The sequence below is a fragment of the Schistocerca piceifrons genome, chromosome 8, assembly GCF_021461385.2.
Source record: "Schistocerca piceifrons isolate TAMUIC-IGC-003096 chromosome 8, iqSchPice1.1, whole genome shotgun sequence".
Taxonomy (NCBI): domain Eukaryota; kingdom Metazoa; phylum Arthropoda; class Insecta; order Orthoptera; family Acrididae; genus Schistocerca; species Schistocerca piceifrons.
The window spans coordinates 454083040-454104974 of record NC_060145.1 but is presented as its reverse complement, the minus strand read 5'-3'; the positions used below and the strand labels follow the sequence as shown (position 1 = coordinate 454104974).

General features: G+C 42.6%; 1 protein-coding gene and 1 non-coding gene across 2 annotated transcripts in view; one reads left to right on the top strand and one right to left on the bottom strand.

Annotated features, from left to right (window-relative positions):
- LOC124712444 overlaps positions 1–21935 on the bottom strand; it is a 147956-nt gene that overhangs the window by 26789 nt on the left and 99232 nt on the right. The gene's annotated exons all lie outside the window — the stretch shown is intronic.
- On the top strand, positions 15142–15326 carry LOC124712786. The gene has a single exon (XR_007005607.1). It is a non-coding gene; the product is annotated as a U2 spliceosomal RNA (small nuclear RNA).

Below are 21935 nucleotides of genomic sequence, written 5' to 3'. Positions count from 1 at the left end.
GTGGAAAGAGACCGATATCCAGGCAGATCACAAATGGTGTGGGCAGGTATTATGTTGAGCACTCGAACACCTCTTCATGAAAGTCTGCGGGTGTAAAGGAAAGGTTTAACTGTTGTCAGGTATCGTGGCAAGGTCTTGGGACCTTATGTACTGTTGTTGCGAGGTGCCGCGCGCCCAGGCTTCGTATTGATGGACGATAGTGCTCGACTTCATAGAGAAAGAGTGGTTCATGTTTTCTTGGAAACGGGAGAGACTGCACGCATGGCGTGGCCTGCTCGCTCTCCCGATTTGAATCCCAAAGAGCATGTCTGGGATGCACTAGGGAGACGGGTTGCATCACGTCAGCATCCACCAACCACTCTCCAAGACTTTCGAGAAGCTCTGCAGGAAGAGTGGACGCTGATGACGTCATTCACAGCATATGCCGTCGTTCTCAGACCTGTATTGCTGCCAGGGGTGGTCGCACCCCATACTGAGCACATTAACCAATTGCTGCAATGTGTGTGCAAATCTGTTAAGTTGGAAAAAACGAATAACATTTTCGTCTTAATGTTATGTACGTTGCAGTTCTTTACATTCTGTATTCTTTATATTGTTTCTACTTTTCTATCAGCTGTTTATACTGTTTTGTGGAAAAATAAAAGCAACCTTGTTGCTTTAATTTTGGACACCAGCGTACTGCATTTGTCACACGCAAGGACACAGAAGATGATAATAGTATACATCAGAAGGCTCTACAGTTTGTGGAGGAGCTGAACATCTTTATGACAGAGCAGGGTGCGGAGGAAGGAAATATTTGGAAATGTGACCAGAATCAATTCTAGTATGAAATTTCTTCATCATCAACACTGTCTCACAGAGGGGAGAAAACTACAGCTAGTGTATTGCAGTCTGTACGTAGCTTTACCCTTAGCTACACAATTGAAGTGGTTTTATCAACGACAGGAAGACTAGGAAACAAGTTAAACATCTGTTTTTAAGAGACCAAAGGCACGTTAGGTTCAAATATTTCAAAGAAATTCGAAATAAGCTCCCCATGAAACATTCATGCGAAGGCAAGCAAAAGTGGAAAATTACTAACGAGCACATGAAACGTTTTATAATTCCAGTCCTTGGCGAACATACAACAAGTCAAAAGAGCCCGTTGCTGTGTGACTGCTGGTCGGGTCATACAGATCGCACCCTTCGAGCAAGTTTTCCAAACAAAGATGTTATGCTGAAGACATTACCACCGAAAAGAACAAAATATTGTCAACACCTTGATGTATACTTGTTTCGGCATTATAAGCTCTTTATCAGAAGGATCGCTGATATTGTAGGACTACAATGTGCCAAAGCACAAGTAAAGGATACCGAGCGAGGTGGCGCAGTGGTTAGCACACTGCACTCGCATTCGGGAGGACGACGATTCAATCCCGCGTCCGGCCATCCTGATTTAGGTTTTCCGTGATTTCCCTACATCGCTCCAGGCAAATGCCGGGATGGTTCGTCTGAAAGGGCACGGCCGACTTCCTTCCCCGTCCTTACCTAATCCGATGAGACCGATGACCTCGCTGTTTGCCGGCCGCGGTGGCCATGCGGTTCTAGGCGCTGTAGTCCGGAACCGCGCGACTGCTACGGTCGCAGGTTCGAATCCTGCCTCGGGCATGGATGTGTGTGATGTCCTTAGGTTAGTTAGGTTTAAGTAGTTCTAAGTACTAGGCGACTGATGACCTCAGATGTTAAGTCCCATAGTGCTCAGAGCCATTTGAACCATTTGAACCTCGCTGTTTGGTCTGTTCCCCCAAACAACCCAACCCAACAAGTGAAGGTACATGAACGTTATTTCATCATCAACGTTCACTCTGTGATTTATAACTAATTCTGTGCACCGAAGTAATACTATGTTACAAATAAGATTGGCGAAAGGCAGGTTATGACGTTGGCATATCAATACCATCATTTTAAAACTTAATTAGTGTGGGTTTTGATACTGGACTGCTTGAATGCGAAAGTTATGTTAAATGTAAAAACGTGGTTTAGTGACGTGTGCGCAATGTTCTCTTCCACTATGTTTTAACCACATCAACAAAATCCCGCATCTTCACTACAAGGAGTAATATAAGCACTATTAGGTGTTTGCGATATGTGTGGTTTGCGCAGTTATAATTATCTTACGCAGGGTGTTTTGGCACACTCTCACATACAGCTCAACAGAAGTTTGGAATACAATAGAGTTTAATACAATGATTTCTTAAAGTACACCCACGCAGGTTTGTACAATGTCTTACTAACGAAATAAACAAAGTCCCTGGTTAGTCACCATTACAAGCAGGCTTTTTCCTGAAAGGGTACATCTTGAAAACAAAAACAGGGAAAATCTTTATCTCATGATGATGATTATCGGGCTTTATTAGTGAGTATGTCCTTCCCGACCACGGATGAGTTCTTCCACTCTGCGAGGCATGCCCTTGATGAGACTATCAAGTACTCCTCCTCAATGGCAGCTTCAGTGAGGACCTGAAGATTGTCAGGTGGATTCGGATGCTGCGCGAGGCCGCTTTCAACGGGTCCCATGCATACTCAATTGCATTCATGTCTGGAGACTTTGCTGGCCAATGCATTCGGTTGATGTTGCATCTTTGAAGATACTGAGACACTGCTAGAGTACGGTGCGGTCTTGCACTGTCGTCGACTGGGATAATATTGTCACTGACTTCACGTCTATAGGGCTTTTCAGTCATTTGTAGGACCTCTTGTAGGTATCAGGGACCACTCAAATTGCCTTAAATGGGTATTAAAGGGGTCCACCGTGCCATCCTTACTGCCGCCCAGAACATTACACTACCACCTGCAAACAGATGGACTTCCTGAATGTATCGGCGTTCCTGGTGTCGTCTAGCGCTTCTCCAAACTCTAACACGTCTAGTGTCCAGTCGCAAACCAGTTCTGGTCTCGTGAGCAAAGATGACATAACTCCATTCTGCAGTGATCCAGTGATGATGTCCAAATGCCCAGATCCTTCCATTCAGTCGGTTCCGTTGGTTCAGTGCAAAACTTCTCATTGGTCTTCTGGAATGAAGACCACCCTGATGCAATCTTCTACGCAATGTTTGGTCTGCAGTACGAATCCCTGTTGCTCGGGGGAAGTCTTTCCATCATTTCTGGCAGCTGATGTTGGGCGCCTGCGAGCCGACAGTTGGAAGAAACGATCCTGTATTGGTGTTGTCATACTAGGCAGGCCACTGCGAGGTTTATCGTTCACATTTCCCGTCTCTCTGTACATTCTCCACACCTTAGACTCACCACTTAGAGTGACATGTAACCGATCGGCAATATCTTGCACTGTGTGATCTTCTGAAAGGAAAGGCACTATCCTGACCGTCTCAAAGTGTTGTATGTCTCTACGCGGAATGTTACTGCTGTGCTGAAGATAAACTGACTGAAGCTGTTTCTGAAACTGGACTGCTCGCGGTGTGCCGCTGCGGCAGCGCTTATGTTTACATGACTGAGAATCAGCCACAAAGCATGCCAGTAGTAAACGTCGTCCATCATATGGGCTCTAAATGGATATTGCATGAATTGCCAAGGTCAATGAGACCTCTATCATCGTAGACTACATTTTACGATAGGATTCCATACTTTTGTTGAGCAGTTTAGTTTCTATATCTTGGTACTTTGCTTCTCTCTATTAAAATTCAAAGTTTCTCATGGAAATGACTCAGAGCACTTTTTTTCTATGATCGAGTGTTACTCTAAGCATGGTTTCGTGCGGATCCGAGCGTTCGAGATCAGAGGTGTCCCTTGTCAGGGACGTGTACACAGAGAATCAGTGAAATGAAGAACATATTTCATACAATCATAGAGGCACTTTTTATTTTTGAGAGAAGCGATCTTTTTGTTTAGTCGTTGCATAATCAATTATTAAAGACTTCTTAAATTACAAACAAAGGTTAAGCCCACTTGGGATCGCTGTTTCATTTTTGGAACATATTGTTTCATAGTTTCTAGTGAAGTACGTAGTTTGAAGAAAAGTAAGTTTTTTGTATCGTGCTGCTGCAGTGGTGTCACTGAGTCGGAGAGTACTGCAGACATTCCATAATTGGATTCCATGTGAGTGTTGTTGTTGAAAGTTATTCCAGAGCAAGAAGTTGTCCTCAAGCACGTGACTTAAGAACGTCTCTTTTCTGTCTAACTTTCAAAGCATGTGAGGTTTGGTAAATATTATGAGTAAATCTTCGTATATAAAGTGACTTAATCTTACTCCCTTCGTTTTTGTTCCTACATTTTTACAATAAGAAATGACGTTTCATTTTTGCGACAGCGGTGGAGAGGAGTACGTTATTATTTTCGTTTGTTTTAGGTACACTTCAGTTAGATTACTGAACGTAGTAGCAGAGAGGAGATTATTCACCTGCTCAAATCAGATGTGTTTGTAACCACACCACAACATGGAGAAATTTCTGATGACGTCAGTTGCGGTGAAGAAGAGGAAAACATTGACCGTCTCTCTGGGAAACAATTTTCAACATAGCCAGAAAGTAAAATCAATTGGGAGAAAGTAAAAACACCTGTTGTAGGAAATTTCCTTGGTCAGACTGAAGGTGGTGCAGCTGATGAAGAACCCTTCGTACAAAATAATGATTTGTAAGGAACTGGCTCATGGCTCTTTAACAGGCAACACAGAACAAAAGAAAAAGAAATAGAATTCACATTTACAGAGGAAATGGTTCTGCACTAACCAAGCTATTGACGAAAGAAAGGAATGGACTCTGAATCAGAGAAGGCTTTAATTTCTATTGAGTTATTTGGGGTCTTTTTTGATGAAGAACTTTTAACGATGATTGTTTCTTATACCAACCAATATGCTATGAAAACTAAAATATGAGGCTAAATGTTACTGTCAATGAACTTCTTGCAATTTTACTTGTGCACGGCTATTGTCAGCTCCCTATCTGGAAAAGAGTGACGTCTGTCAGAAGAAAGCTATTCCTAATTGTATGAGCGAAAACAGTTTTGTACAAATTGTCGGAAACTTACGCGTTACAGTCAATGATAACATGAATTCAAATAATAAATTAAATGTTAATATGAATTCAAATAATAAATTATATAAAGTTAGACCTTTTTGGCAATCATTGAATGGAAAATGGAAGTTTTATTAGGGAGACATAAGTTTGTCAGTGGATGAACTACTGCCACCATCCTGCGGAAGACATGGAACAAAACAAGGTATACATTTAAGCTAGCTACATTTGCTTGTATAGTGTCGTGCTACTGTTCTCGTCCAGACTATTAGGTTTGAGAACTTGCAATATTATGACAAAGCTTGGTATTAGAGGATCAGTTGTCACAAATCTGGTCAGCGGTCTAGAAGAAAATAATCAATTGTAGTGTTTTTATGAATAACTTCTTCCCCTTGTTACCTGCTTGCTTCCGTTCACAGTTATGCAGTATGACAATACTCTTCGCCTTGGCTGTTACTAAATGTCCTGTTCTCAAGTGACAACGCACTACGTAGTTCTTCAACGCATAATCGTCTCTTATAAAAAAAATACTGTCCTGTTTACATATCCTATATGTGTAGTTAGTTCAGGGTTCTGCATGAACTATGTAAAGGATTTTACACTTCAGTGAAACGAGAACATTACATCAAATCAGTTGTTTAATCATGAAGTCACTCAACATATCACAAAGACATCGCGTTAGGTAAGTGTATTTCATTTATGGTAAGTAAGATTTAAAACAGGGGCCCAATGAATTTTCTACCTGATTTCTGTAAGAAGCTGACGCTTCTCATACGTTACCGATATGTATTATAACCCCTCAGTACTTATATTGTCTTGGTTCACCGTACAGTTTAAAGTTGGCAACATTGTTCTGACAACCAAAATTGCCCTATCACCGAAAACGGCTAAAAAACAGTTTTTGAGAATCAACTTTATCAAGATTCTTTAGGTGTATTTCCACAAACGAATTGCACAGCTCGATTGTACAAGATCGACAACCAGCAGTTGAAAATCATACTACTGTCCTTTAACTTTTAGTGTAATACTTGTATGCAATCTTTAGCTGTTGGAACACATACAATAGTTACTTAATAATTTATTGTACTTGCGCTTTTAATCAGGAAATCTACATGAAGGTAATTGAATTAAACTGATACAACCAGAAATTTTAAACTTATTCCATTTTTTAAATGTATGAGTATTTCTGTGCCCAAATCATTCAGATTCTTTGGACTGAATTATGTGATCAATATTTCGCTGGTGCCTAAACTGCGATGAATTTCTTTAGTTCATTTGTAACGTAGTTACATCAGGTCTCTGATGCGATTAAGTGTAGGTTTCATATTTACAAACCACTGTCATATCAGATATTGCAATTTCTTAACTGTCTTAGCCATTTTTTTCAGAGGACAGCTAACTTTTTCTATTATCTTAATATAAATCTCTTTTTTGGATGTCAATCGCTTCAGTTCTTAAACGGAACTGGTAATACGTGTAGTATGTTGTTGTTGTTTTGCTTCACAGTCCAGAGATTGGTTTGATGCAGCTCTCCATGCTACTCTATCCTGTGCAAGCTTCTTCATCTCCCAGTACCTACTACAACCTACCTCCTTCTGAATCTGCTTAGTGTATTCATCTCTTGGTCTTCCTCTACGATTTTTACCCTCCACGCTGCGCTCCAATACTAAATTGGTGATTCCTTGATGCCTCATAACATGTCCTACCAACCGATCCCTTCTTCTAGTCAAGTTGTGCCACAAACTTCTCTTCTCCCCAATCCTATTCAATACTTCCTAATTAGTTACGTGATCTACCCATCTAATCTTCAGCATTCTTCTGTAGCACCACATTTCAAAAGCTTCTATTCACTTCTTGTCCAAACTATTTATCGTCCACGTTTCAATTCCATACATGGTCACACCCCATACAAATACTTTCAGAAACGACTTCCTGACACTTAAATCTATACTCGATGTTAACAAACTTCTCTTCTTCAGAAACGCTTTCCTTGCCATTGCCAGTCTATATTTTATATCCTCTCTACTTCGATCATCATCAGTTATTTTGCTCCCCAAATAGCAAAACTCATTTACTACTTTAAGCATCTCATTTCCTAATCTAATGCCCTCAGCATCACCCGATTCAATTCGACTACATTCCATTATCCTCGTTTTGCTTTTGTTGATGTTCATCTTATATCCTCCTTTCAAGACATTGTCCATTCCGTTCAGCTGCTCTTCCAGGTCCTTTGCTGTCTCTGACAGAATTACAATGTCATCGGTGAACCTCAAAGTTTTTATTTCTTCTGCATGGATTTTAATTCCTACTCCAATTTTTTCTTTTGTTTCCTTTACTGCTTGCTCAATATACAGATTGAATAACATCAGGGATAGGCTATAACCCTGTCTCACTCCCTTCCCAACCACTGCTTCCCTTTCATGCCCCTCGACTCTTATAACTTCCATCTGATTTCTGTACCAATTGTAAACAGCCTTTCAGAATTTGAAAGAGAGTATTCCAGTCAACATTGTCAAAAGCTTTCTCTAAGTCTACAAATGCTAGAAACGTAGGTTTGCCTTTCCTTAATCTAGCTTCTAAGATAAGTCGTAAGGTCAGTAGTGCCTCACGTGTTCCAACATTTCTAGAAATCCAAACTGATCTTCCCCGATGTCGGCTTCTACCAGTTTTTCCATTCGTCTATAAAGAATTCGTGTTAGTATTTTGCAGCCGTAGTTTATTAAACTGAGAATTTGGTGATTTTCACGCCTGTCAACACCTCCTTTCCTTGGGATTGGAATTATTATATTCTTCTTGACGTCTGAGGGTACTTCGCCTGTCTCATATATCTTGCTCACCAGATGGTACAGTTTGGTCTTGGCTGGCTGTCTCAAGGCTATCAGCAGTTCTAATGGAATGTTGCCTACTCCCAGGGCCTTGTTTCTATTTAGGTCTTTCAGTGCTGTGTCAAACTCTTCACGCAGTATCACATCTCCCATTTCATCTTCATCTACATCCTCTTCCACTTCCATCATATTGTCCTCAGGTACATCACCCTTGTACAGACCCTCTATATACTCCTTCCATCTTTGTGTTTCTCTTCTTCGCTTACAACTGGGTTTCCATCTGAGCTCTTGATATTCATACAAGTTGTTCTCTTTTCTCTAAACGTCTCTTAATTTTCCTGTAGGCAGTATCTATCTTATCCCTACTGAGATACGCCTCTACATCTTTACATTTGTCCTCTAGCCATCCCTGCTTAGCCATTTTGCACTTCCTGTCGATCTCATTTTTGAGACGTTTGTATTTTTTTTTTTTTTTTTGCCAGCTTCATTTACTGCATTTTTGTATTTTCTCCTTTCATCAATTAAATTCAGTATCTCTTATGTTACCCAAGGATTTCTATTAGCCCTCGTCTTTTTACCTACTTGATCCTCTGCTGCCTTCACTATTTCATCCCTCAACGCTACCCATTCTTCTTCTACTGCATTTCTTTCCCCCATTCCTGTCAATCGTTCCCTAATGTTCTCCATGAAACTCTCTACAACCTCTGGTTCTGTCAGTTTATCCAGATCCCATCTCCTTAAATTCCTACCTTTTTGCAGTTTCTTCAGTTTTTATCTACAGTTCATAACCAATAGATTGTGGTCAGAGTCCACATCTGCCCCTGGAAATATCTTACAATTTAAAACCTGGTTCCTAAATCTCTGTCTTACCATTATATAATCTATCTGAAACCTTTTCAATATCTCCAGGGTTCTTCCATGTATACAACCTTCTTTCATGATTCTTGAACCAAGTGTTACGAATGATTACGTTATGCTCTGTGCAAAATTCTACCAGGCGGCTTCCTCTTTCATTCCTTACCCCCATTCAATATTCATCTACTACATTTCCTTCTCTTCCTTTTCCTATTATCGAATTACAGTCACCCATGACTATTAAATTTTCGTCTCCCTTCACTATCTGAGTAATTTCTTTTATTTCATCATACATTTCATCAATTTCTTCGTCATCTGCAGAACTAGTTGGCACAAAAACGTGTACTACTATGGTAGGCGTGGGCTTTGTATCTATCTTGGCCACAATAATGCGTTCACTATGCTGTTTGTAGTAGCTTACCCGCATTCCTATTTTCCTGTTCATTATTAAACCTACTCCTGCATTATCCCTATTTCATTTTGTGTTTATAATCCTGTAGTCACCTGACCAGAAGTCTTGTTCCTCCTGCCACCGAACTTCACTAATTCCCACTATATCTAACATTAACCTATCCATTTCCCTTTTTAAATTTTCTAACCTACCTGCCCGATTAAGGGATCTGTCATTCCACGCTCCGATCTGTAGAACGCCAGTTTTCTTTCTCCTGAAACGACATCCTCTTGAGTAGTCCCCGCCCGGAGATCCGAATGGGGGACTATTTTACCTCCGGAATATTTTACCCAAGAGGACGCCATCATCATTTAACCACACAGTAAAGCTGCATGCCCTCGGGGAAAAATGTCAGATGTAGTTTTCCCTTGCTTTCAGCCGTTCGCAGTACCAGCACAGCAAGCCCGTTTTGGTTAGTGTTGCAAGGCCAGATCAGTCAATCATCCAGACTGTTGTCCCTGCAACTACTGAAAATCTGCCACCCCTCATCAGGAACCACACGTTTGTCTGGCCTCTCAACAGATACCCCTCCGTTGTGGTTGCACCTACGGTAATGTTATCTGTATCGCTGAGGCACGCAAGCCTCCCCACCAACGGCAAGGTCCCTGGTTCATGGGGGGGACGTGTAGTATAACAGATCGAAAAAAGTGCAAGAGAATTATCGAAATCAGTTAAAACTGTTTTTTTCTGTAAAACTTTTCGCTAGCCGCAATGCAGCCCTACTGCGAACATGAGTACGCAGCTGTAAATCACCTTTGACTATTATCACTTTACTGGAAGCTGCTGCGAAAGACATGCTCCAGGAATACCTAAGGATTGTTCCCATAAGTGAATTTTGTCTCATTTGCAGGAAGCGCAGGATCTATCACCACTCACCCAGTTGCCTCTGAGTGGCGTGTCAGAGGAAAGTGTAGAGATCCTGTACAGAGGAGGCAGGCACCAGGGAGATCTCGGAGTATTATACTCATCCCCCTAAGTAACAAGTTCGAGGTGTTGCCCTCCACTGAAACTGAAATTACGCCAATGAAACTCACTTCACTTCCTGGGGAACCTACAGTGTAACGTGCCATGAGTGGCACACGCAAAGGATTAGGGGTCCATTAACTGGTTGCAATTCAAATGTACAGCAGATAACGGTACCTCTTAGGGATATGGCAGCAAGTCACAGGACGAATCACTTTGTGCACTCAGTGTGTGTGCCTGGAAACGTCCCTTACCATGTTGGAGAGGCTGTTCTTGCAACCACTGAGAGCACAAGGTGCAACGAACGCACGTTGGGACGAACAATATGTGACTGGGCTCCGAGGTCATACTTGGATAATTCCGGCCACAGATAGAGACGGTTAAGGAACCAGCTGCTGTCTCAGAATTTCAACAAAGACTACAGTCTGTGGCACTATTTCTACAACTTATCGTGGCAATCTTGATCTGAGTCTAGTGGAGGACAGAACGAGAAACTTGAAAGATTCTCTGAGAAGCTAGGCAGCGACGTTCTAGGGTTGCGACATAGGTTTGAAAACTGTAGGGTACCCCTAAACGGGTCAGGTATGCGAGAAACGTCACAGGCTGGTATCCCAGACAGCTGACTATGGGTGGGGTGCACACAAGATACTTCCTTTTTTAAAAAAACATATTATGCGATTCGTAATCCAGTCCAGCCTAGTAGACTCTGAAATACCACTGTAAGAACGAAAGAAATACGTTCCTCCCCAAGCTAAGAGTGTTGAAATCCTTGTAATCAACTATGAAGTATTAGCAACAAAGTGCCAAAATTTTAGCCATTCCTCAATAGCTGTGGCGCTCACACTGTACTAGGTACAGGCTGTGTCATACCGTAAATGGATAGCACTGAGATTTTTATTGAAAATTGAAGTGTATGTCGAAAAGGTAGACAAATTAAAAATGGAGCTGGTCAGTTTGTCGCAGTGGACGAAAAAATCAAATCCATCGAGTTAAAAATTGAAGTTGCGTGCGACATTCAGAGATGCTGAAAGAAACATGTTCGAATATCAAAATCGCACTACATGAAGCCTTCAACGAATATCGTAGCAGTAGAATTTTATCGAAAGACCTTTCACAAAACCCAAAGAAATTTTGAATATATGGAAGAGCTGTCAGGGGCACCAAAGTAAGTGCCCACAACATTAAATGAAATGAAAAGTAATGCAGCAAAAGAATGACTCCTGACATTCGTTTTCAATGTTCACTTACTATTTCACGGAGCACAGTTGGATTTGAAAACAACTTACCAATTTCTGTTTGACGTAGTCCATCTGTTACTATTGGGACTGTTACCATGGGGATGCCTTCGATCAGAAAGAACCGAGATGAAACCCGTACTGACATTTCCACACACAAGCACTTCCCCGCTATTTCTGCTCTGACTCATCCACTAAAATCGTGTTCGGTGCCTGTAGACTGTTTGAACTGCTATCTTGTAGATTTTCAAGTGTATTACTGAAATACAATGTTCAGAGATTTGATCGGTACGGCTTCATGGGGGTCTATGATCTGGGACTTTAATCCCTATTATGGATATATAGTCACTCCCTCTCTCCTCATGTCACACACACAGCAATATATTGTTAACTTGCAGCCATCTAAGTGCACATGTCTAACTTCTGTGATTTCCACATTATGTTCTGTTATGCATAGCAAATGTATAGAAATACGTTTAGATTTTTCAACACCCTGTATCCCTATCGTGAGCTCATCTTTCTTATTTAACAAAATTCTTATGTTTTGTTGGAACAGTCCCAATTTACTACGATTTTAACCTTGCATTCATCAAGATGACGTTTTCTGTTTCTCCACTGATTATTGTAACTGTGCCTATAATTAAGAAATCTTCCAGAAACATTAATCCTAAAGAATGGCGTAAGGAAAATATTGGAAATCACAGAGATTGGAGGGACAGTTCTCTGGCTGTACTAAAAGCTCCTATAAAATGGTAGTTTGACTAAAATCTTACCAGAAACGCAAATATAGAACAGTACATATGTGGTGCGCCCGTAAGAGCCTCTTTCACAGATGACATTACTGAGCCCTACACTTACCCTAAATATTACTAGTTGCCTGATATTCACTACTCAGGGAATTCCATACTGGTTTGGATGTGCACCTCCAGTGCTGAATCACAAACAGTCGTTTTAACCCTCTGGCTACTACTAACCTTAGCTTTCTCCTTGTCTCGTCAGACTCTTTGACAGGTCACTGGGTTGTCTGCACGCTTTTGTCTACCCAGAGCAGTGAAGCTGTTGAAGATATCTAAAGTATGCAACGTTGTGAGGTCTCTTGAACATATTGCCTGGCCTGGTAAATTTGACAATATTCCTATCATCTACCCTCCTACTAACTTTACAGCTGACAACTACAAGGGCTAACTCTCATAATTCTTCTTATACTACACCTGTGAGTCTTAACGTAGTTGCTCTTAGTAGCAGGGCAAAGTAGGTTCTGGCACACTTTTGATATCAAATCGATATGCAAATTAATTAAAGTGTGAAAGCTGATTAATTTATGAAATTAACCTATAGTTCTGCTAAATGGTTTACAACTCCTTGAGGTTAATTTATGACCCTCTGATGATAATCCCCCACCCTCACCCCATCCCCCTCCCCCTCCTCCTCCCCCCTTCTGGGAAATCCCCAACCCTCCCCCTCCCCCACGATAATGCAAGCACACTTTTGATATCAGGTTAATTGACTAATTTATTAAATTGATCTGAGAAATCCCCCCCCCACTCCCCTCTCCACCCTATCTGGAAACTGTTGGGAAAAACTCGTTCTATGCTGAGCTGTTGGAGAGGAGGGATATGAGGTAATTTATTTTCTTTATTTTGGTTGCAACCCTGTTGGAAGGAAATCCCCCAGCCCTCCTCTCCAACCCCCACTTCCCCTCTTGCCACCCAGGAAAAAAATAGTGGGAAAATCGCTGTGCAGAGCTGTTGGTGTGGAAAGTGCAAGTATTACTTGGTCCAGCAACTACATGTTCTAATTACATAGTTACACTGATGCAGATAGGAAGTGTTGTCTTGTTGGAAAATTTTCGCATGTGTGCTCACCTTGATGTGCAGGAATCGAATGAGCTAGTGCCCAATGCCACCTCTAGAGGATATCCCACCCCCTCACCCCTCACTCCCACCTATCCCAGAGAAAATTAGTGTGAAAAAGACACAGTCTGTGCTGGAAAGGAAGGATCTCACGACACGAAATCCAAATCAATGTCAATAATATATTGATGCATATTCTTTATTTAATCAGTTTGCAGGAGACAGGGCTCCTCCATTTGGGTAGGACTCACGCCTCATCCCCACCCCCCATGACGTAATAACTGTAAGCACCAAGGAATGGAATGGAGTGCAGTACAGCAACCGCCAATTGGAATCCACCGCGCATTTGACTGTCGACCGGGCACCGCCACAGAGATGACAAATCACCCAATGTACCAATTAAAAATCACAATACTAAATACCACAGACACTGACCGGCTGTCGACGTCCTTCGATCTCGCGACCCAAACAACACGGTATTCTGTTGGCTGGGAAATTCCAGACTCGCTTCCTGTCTCTGCCTCTCTCGAGTTAATATTTCCTGTTTGTATGCGAACCAATGTGTCCAAGCACACAGAAGGAGGTTTCCATCTCTCCTCAGAATAATGTGTTCCCATTCGCTAATCCGTCTGGAACCATGAGACCACTACGGTCGCAGGTTCGAATCCTGCCTCGGGCATGGATGCGTGTGATGTCCTTAAGTTAGGTTTAAGTAGTTCTAAGTTCTAGGGGACTGATGACCTCAGAAGTTAAGTCCCATAGTGCTCAGAGACATTTGAACCTTTTGAACCATTCGCTAATGCTGGTGACAGAGGGAGAGATGACGCAATTTCGGTATCAAAAATAGAAGGAATAGTCCATTTGCCCTGTTACATCAAATTAATTGTTTAACAGTTTACAGGAGCCAAATAGATCACTTAAAACACTCACCACCATCTTACGATGATCGCTCCTCCTAATAAAACCTATTTTCTATATCTGAGTATCACATGCAAACATTATGCGAATCAAGTAATTAAATTTCTGCTACAAATAGATCGTAGGATTAAATATATCTGAGAGCTTATATGCACCGATGTTTGAGAACACGAGTAAGCTCCTCCACCAAATGTTTCCACTAAACATATCTGGCGAAAAAAAAAACGCACCGATCGCGATCGCGACTCGAAGAGTTTGCCATCTGCCATCCGCTGTGCCGCACCATGCGCCATGTGCCACCAATCTCCCAGACTGGTGCTTAACTGTCGATGCAGTCGATAGCGATCGGTACGTTTTTTCGCCCGATATGTTTAGTGGAAACATTTGGTGGAGGAGGGTGCTTGCATTCACAAAAATCAGTGTACTTCGAAGCCTGCTGTACCAGATTTTCAGCGGTCAGAGAGAGTATCACCAAGGTCCCACAGTCATCAACCGATCAATTTACGTGAGGGAGAAAACTGTCCACTGCAAACAGTCGACATATTGAACCTTCTCACACAACACACACATCCACTTCTGTCGCTGCTCTTCCAGGATAAAATATCTACATCACTGTTCGGCTGTCCACAGGGTAGCACGAGGGGCACCACTGGGACTCGTCCGCACAGCTGTGGGCAAAAGCTGACTAGCCAGTAGCTGGAATCTTTTCTTTGTTACTCCCACTCACGCGAGGCTAAGCCGCCACTCCCAGTCGGCCCTGGCCGCAGGAATTGCGAGACAAGAAGTAGTGGATTGGATGTATACTGTAGTTCACCCCCGCATAGACCACCCAGTTAAAAACACTCGTTTCACCCAACTTGTGACAGGGATGTTATTGACCATACACCTAGAATTTTTCATGCGAAATGTAGATTTCTCTCTTTTATACGAGTTATTTTCGACGACAGAAGAAATCGGGCCATACATGCGTTTTCACATCGCTAATGTATCGTTACTTGTTGTGAATATAGTGTAACAGTATGGCATAGGCTATATCTCCCCTAAGTATTCTCATCAAGTAAAATAAATCTGTTTGTCAGTATTATATCTGTTATGTCCTGTATCACAGAACTAGAACATTAAACTCATTTTGGGCTCATGAAGGAGTGCTAAGAGCATGCTCTGTCTCTGTCACAGGATGCTTTCTAACTTTCGAACTCTCTTAAAATAACCAAACACTTCGTCACTTATGCATTCTCGTAAGGTAGCAGCACAGAGAAGTTGTAAATATCAGGTTCATGCTACGTATCACATTATAAATTCGTTAATATAGCTGATTTTATTACGATGGTCATCTCTCCCTGTGTAGTTGAGAGATTGAAATTTCGTTAAAAGATCTCGCCGCAACGGAAAGATGCCTGATTACCCCTCCAACTCCCTAGTCACATCCGGGGTACTCCAGCCCACGCTTCCACCCACTCAGCGGCACCTCATTGATATCAAATTGACGGGCTGATTAATTCAAGCGCTTATGGGAGTCACTTTGAATGATGAGTAATGTTTTTCCAGCTGTCGGATTACACTCGCCGGGTAGCTCAAATGGGAATCCCTACAGGAAAGACAATGTTCATTTCGAGGAACACTATAGAGAACTGACATTTGAAGCTGACGGCAGAAAGATTCTACCCCCATCAACATAGATTTTTCTTAAGTCCCACGGAGATAAGATACGAGTAATTAGTGCTCATAAGGAGGCATATAGGTAGTCTTTTTCCCTCACTCTACTTGCCAGTGGAGTAGGAAAGGGAATGACTAATAGTGGTGCAGTGTACCCTCCGCCACGCACCGTATGATGGCTAGCGAAGTAAGCATAGAGATGTAAATGAAAATATAGCCTACCTATTAAGATGTCACTCCATCCATTCATAGGTTCACAAACCTCACAGAAGAATGTTGTCTCGTTTATCGAGAAAACAAACGATCGAACTTCCGTTGCTGATTGTTTCTCGGTAAAAAATTTCGTATTGGCTCTTTATTTTGTCATTGAAGTCACTTCGGAGACGTATGTGAGAGGTTGTAATAAGTTTGGCCACAATACTTGGTAGAAGCGGTACAGAGGTTGTGCCTCAACTCCCATTTCGTCAGACAATCGCTTACCTACCGTGTTCTCAAGAATCTTCCAAAATTCTATGTACAGCATTTGAACCCACATGATTCCCACGCGTAAGAGATGTTCCCCGTCAAGTCACAGACCCCTGCTAATTCTCTCGAAATCCCATCGCGTTCCAACAGCACCGTTTCATTAGTTAAAAAGCTGTCTAGTTCTCCATCTGTCACTAACTAACTAAGCAGAGAACTGTCACAACGAGAAAAATAGCACACTAACACACAGGAGGAAATTCACAACCACACAGAGCATACGCGGAATGCACAAAGAAATTCAGAAGCAAAACAGAATTCATCAATATCGAATGACAGTCTACAAATATCCCCATGGACATGTCCTGATCTCCTTTATTGTACTCCTACTGTTACTACGTCAGAAATACGGGAGTGTAATGGTGTCAGAGACTTCGTAGAAGTGCAGTCTCTCTCTCTCTCTCTCTCTCTCTCTCTCTCTCTCTCTCTCTTTCTCCCTCTCAGCCCCTTCGATATTTTTATGACATCCAACGGAGCAAAACTGCGAACTGTAAAAACTTCGCTAACGTCACAGGGTAGAGAACTCGATATTCGCGCATCCCTTTCTTCCGATGTATCAAAAACAAATACCGTCTGCATGCTGATACCGACCATTTGTGGTGATCCTATTAAAAATGTGTTGTCATGAAAATATTAATATCCATGTTTCCGTTTCTTCCAGGTTATGTCAAAGACACTTTTTAGTGACTGGGTGTTTATCATGGAGTAATAATTTACCTTTTTCTAAACTATGTATGTCTGTTCCATGACAGCCAGCTGTTGCCTATAGAAAGCGATCGCTTATGTCACGTGAGGACCAGGTTGCCAGTAAATGATAAACATCAGATACAACTCGCCCAAAATATGTACCAAGCCTCCACTGTCTTCGCACACCCACTTGCAGGAAAAGTTCTTCTTAATCAGGCCGGTATGATTATCCACAATGTCATTAAATTTTTGCCAGACGTGGCAAACGAGGAATCAAAAATCTCATTAAAAACTTTGCTTGAGTGGGATGCAAAAACCGTTGGTTAATCAGTTCGCTCAATAAGGAGAATAAAGTATAGATACAAGTAGCCGCCAAGGGTTTATTATTTCAGATGAGTGGTAAAGAAGGAAAAGAAAATTTTATGCTTGGGTAATATTGCCGAACAGGTTGTCAGGCTACTGACAGATAACTCCACGTGCCATACCTTCTATGCTTCACATTCCCAGTATTGTAAGAGGGCTATTAGGAAAGTAAAGCACAGTGAAAATCAAAACTGTTCTATTTGCAACGCTTAGCTACACCTTCCAGCTACTTCTCTACATAGTCGCCAATCAGACTTAGACATATGTCGTAGCGTTGGACCAACATTTCAATTCCCTCTTTATAGAAGACAGCCGCCAGTGCTTTTCTACAATTTTCTACTCTGGACTGCAGCTCGTTCTCTGTGTCAAAATATTGTCTTCATAGCCAGCGGTTCATTTGAGCAGAGATGTAGCTCAGGGGTAGCCAATTACGATCTGTATTGTGGGTGATCAAACACTTCCCATCGAAAAACCTCCAGGAAAATCTTCATTGCCCCTGCAGAGTGCAGCTGAGAATTGTCGTGTAGAACGAACCGCATGACAGTTATATTATGTGAATTGCGTAGCTTCAGGCGAAATCTTTCGCCAGGCCCTCATAGTTGGCGGGAGACGCTAATTTCTGACCATTTTTACGTTCTGAGTGTGAGCTCAGAAGTGAAAAGAGCGACATAATGCGACCAACGGGCGTACTAGACACAGTGCCCAACGCATCTGTGCAAAGCTTCATCAGATTTTTACGGTATTTTCCATTTCGCGATATATCTTTCCTTTCTTTCCGAATAACCCTCATAGTAAGCAACACTGCCCGTTACGCTACATTTTTATGTCTTTATTGTTTTTTGAGATTTCGTCCTGGCAGTAAAATCAACCTAGTTTTTCTTCGATTAATCCTTTGTTTACGTGACTACTTCTTTTTCTCAGTATACTACTGAGAAGTCGATACAGGTGATTCAAAATAAAAGAGCAGATTTCAGTAGTTTATTACAAAGTATGAAACATAGAAACACATTGCTCTTATCACTGGATAGAGGAAGTTTAAAAGCTCTATGTTCGCACAAACGCTATACCATACACTCTAACATCAGCACCATGCGTTGCTTGAGAATCATCGAAAATGTAGTCCATTTCATTCCCCACACGAATCAATAAGTCCCTGTTTATTGAATCTACAGCTCCAAAAAATTCGACTTCTCAGCTCTTGAACAGTAGGTGCCACAGGCAGCACAAAGACTCTGTCTCCTACGCACCGCCGCAGAAAAAAAATCATAGATTTGAAATCTGGTTGCACTTGAACAATAGATTAAGTTCGCGCTTATTCCAACACACAAAATTATTTCTCTTGTGGTGTATGAGCCATTTTGTCAAATACAGACAACGGCGCAGCTGTGTCAAAGCTTTGGACCTTCCTCTATCTAGTAAGATACGCGATTTGTTTCCAATCTTTTATGGTTCGTCTGTAATAAACAGTTGAGCTGATCTTTCTTTTTCAATCACCCTGTATTTGTCGATTGTACTCAAATAGTTCAAATGGCTCTGTGCACTATGGTCATTAGTCCCCTAGAACTTAGAACTACTTAAACCTAACTAACCTAAGGACATCACACAACACCCAGTCATCTTGAGGCAGAGAAAATCCCTGACCCCGCCGGGAATCTAACACGGGAACACGGGCGCGGGATCGATTGTACTGATAGATGGTCTACATATACAGCTATATCATACTCTGCATGTCACCTAATGTGGTTTTCCGGTGGAGGGTACTTCTGGTGCCAATAACTTATCCCCCCTAGCACATTCCGCTGGCGAATGGCGCCTGAGAAGATCGGCCTCTGAATTGGCTCTAATTTGCGAGTTTCACAAGATCTATGTTTGCCGAATCGATGTTCATTTTTATAGAGTAGAGTTTCGTTCACCAAAAACGTCACAGTTGTTGAGCATACAATATGTTCCATAATTCTACGACAGATTACCGTTAACGATATTGGTCTGTAATTGAGTGAAGCTCTGTCCTGTGGCTCTCCTTGAAGGCGGGAATGACCTGCGCTTTCTTCCAGTCACTGGGTACCTTTTGTTGTTCTAGCGACATACAATAAGCTGCCGCTGGAAAAGAAGCAACCTCTCAACACGACTCTCTGTCTCTAGAGTAGAAGAAGCCATGCGACCTCCAAGTGAAGGCAGCAAAGCTGGTTCAGAGAAACAGCGTCTTGCATTACTCGCCTCTGGTTTTAGCAGAATAACATATTCTGAGGTCAAACATAACGTCCTAACCGAACAAAAAACCCTTTAGCAAGGGATGCCGTGTAGAGCCCGATAACATGGATCAAACGCAACCAATCCGTTCTCTTCGTATACGGTATGGTCAAGTGCGACCGATTGACATGTTCACGTAGATCTGGTGTTTGTAAACTTTCGAAAAGCTTATTATTTAGTAACACACAGACGAATCACAGACTGAAGCCACTCGTACGGGATATCTGTTGATTTGCGCCATTATTGAGAACTTGTGGATAGGCAGGAGGTACCACTTATCGTGAAATGAGAGACGTTCGCAGTCAATGAACAATTTCACACTGAGCGACCAATGGGGGGAGTGAGCGTTTTAGAAACATCCGGCCTGGGGCGCCTGGGCAAGTAGGACGACAGAAGCAGCTTTCAGCGGCGCCGCGTCACGGCACAGTTCCGCTGCGGCAGGGGGTGGGTGGTGGGAGGTGGTGGGAGGGTCCCACACGCTATGTGACGGCGGCCGGCCCAGCACGCCACGCGTCACGGTCTGCCAGGTGGCCGTTATTATACTCGAGTCACTTTATATTTTTTAAAAAAAGATTCAATCTTTGTTACACACACTCACACACACACACACACACACACACACACACACACACACACACACTGGCCATTAAAATTGCTACACCACGAGGATGACGTGCTAGAAATTTAACCGACAGGAAGAAGATGCTGTGATAATCAAATGATTAGCTTCTCAGAGCATTCACACAAGTTTGGCGCCGGTGGCGACACCTACAACATGCTGACATGAGGAAAGTTTCCAACCGATTTCTCATACAGAAATAGCAGTTGACCGGCGTTGCCTGGTGAAACGGTGTTGTGATGCCTCGTGTAAGGAGGAGGAATGCTTACCATCACAGGTACATGTATTCCGACTTTGATAAAAGTCGGACTGTAGCCTATCGCGATTGCGGTTTATCGTATTGCGTTGGTCGAGATCCAATGACTGTTAGCAGAATATGGAATCGGTGGGTTCAGAAGGGTAATACAGAACGCCGGCTGGACCCCGACGGCCTCGTATCACTAGCAGTCGAGATGACAGGTATCTTATCCGCATGGCTGTAACGGATCGTGCAGCCACGTCTCGATCCCTGAGTCAACAGATGGGGACGTCTGCAAGACAACAACCATCTGCACGAACAGTTCGACGACGTTTGCAGCAGCATGGACTATCAGCTCGGAGACTATGGGTGCGGTTACCCTTGACGCTGCATCACAGACAGGAGCGCCTGCGATGGTGTACCCGACGATGAACCTGGGTGCACGAATCACAAAACGTCATTGTTTTGGATGAATCCAGGTTCTGTTTACAGCATCATGATAGTCGCATCCGTGATTGGCGACATCGCAGATAACACACATTGGGAGCGTGTATTCGTCATCGCCATACTGGCGTATCACCCGGCGTGACGATATGGGGTGCCATTAGTTACACGTCTCGGCCTCTTCGCATTGACGGCACTTTGAACAGTGGACATATCAGATGTGTTACGACCCGTGGCTCTACCCGTCATTCGATCCCTGCGAAACCCTACATTTCAGCAGGATAATGCACAACCGCATGTTGCAGGTCCTCTACGGACCATTCTCGATACAGAAAATGTTCGACTGCTGCCCTGACCAGCACAGTCTCCAGATCTCTCACCAATAGAAAACGTCTGGTCAATGGTGGCCGAGCAGCTGGCTCGTCACAATACGTCAGTCACTACTGTTTATGAACTGTGGTATCGTGTTGAAGCTGCATGGGCAGCTGTACCTGTACACGCCATACAAGCTCTGTTTGACTCAATGCCCAGGCGTATCAAGGCCGTTTTACAGCCACGGGTGGTTGTTCTGCGTACTGATTTCTCAGGATCTATGCACTCAAATTGCGTGAAAATGTAATCGTATGTCAGTTCTAGTATAATATATCTGTTCAATGAATACCCGTTTATCATCTGCATTTCTTCTTGGTGTAGCAATTTTAATGGCCAGTAGTGTGTCATCCGTCTTCCCTTATCAGTCTCGTCCTTATCTTCATGTTCGCCATCTTCTTCTCCTCAACCAGCAACATTTCAGAGCCATCATCGTCACTGCTTCAGACTCTTTCCGATTTATTGATGCAAGATGTAATGTTGAGGAACATAGTCCCTTGCCCTCTTCTCAGTTTTGCAAACCAGCAAAACAAAAACACCCTGCCGCTAGAGGGCACCGAATTTTATTATGTATAACGGCGGTGTGTAGTGTAAGTATGCTGCTGCAAGAGAAACAGCGTTCTGTAATCGAGTTTATGATCGCACAAAATGTGCCTCCAATTTAAATTCGTCAACAATTTC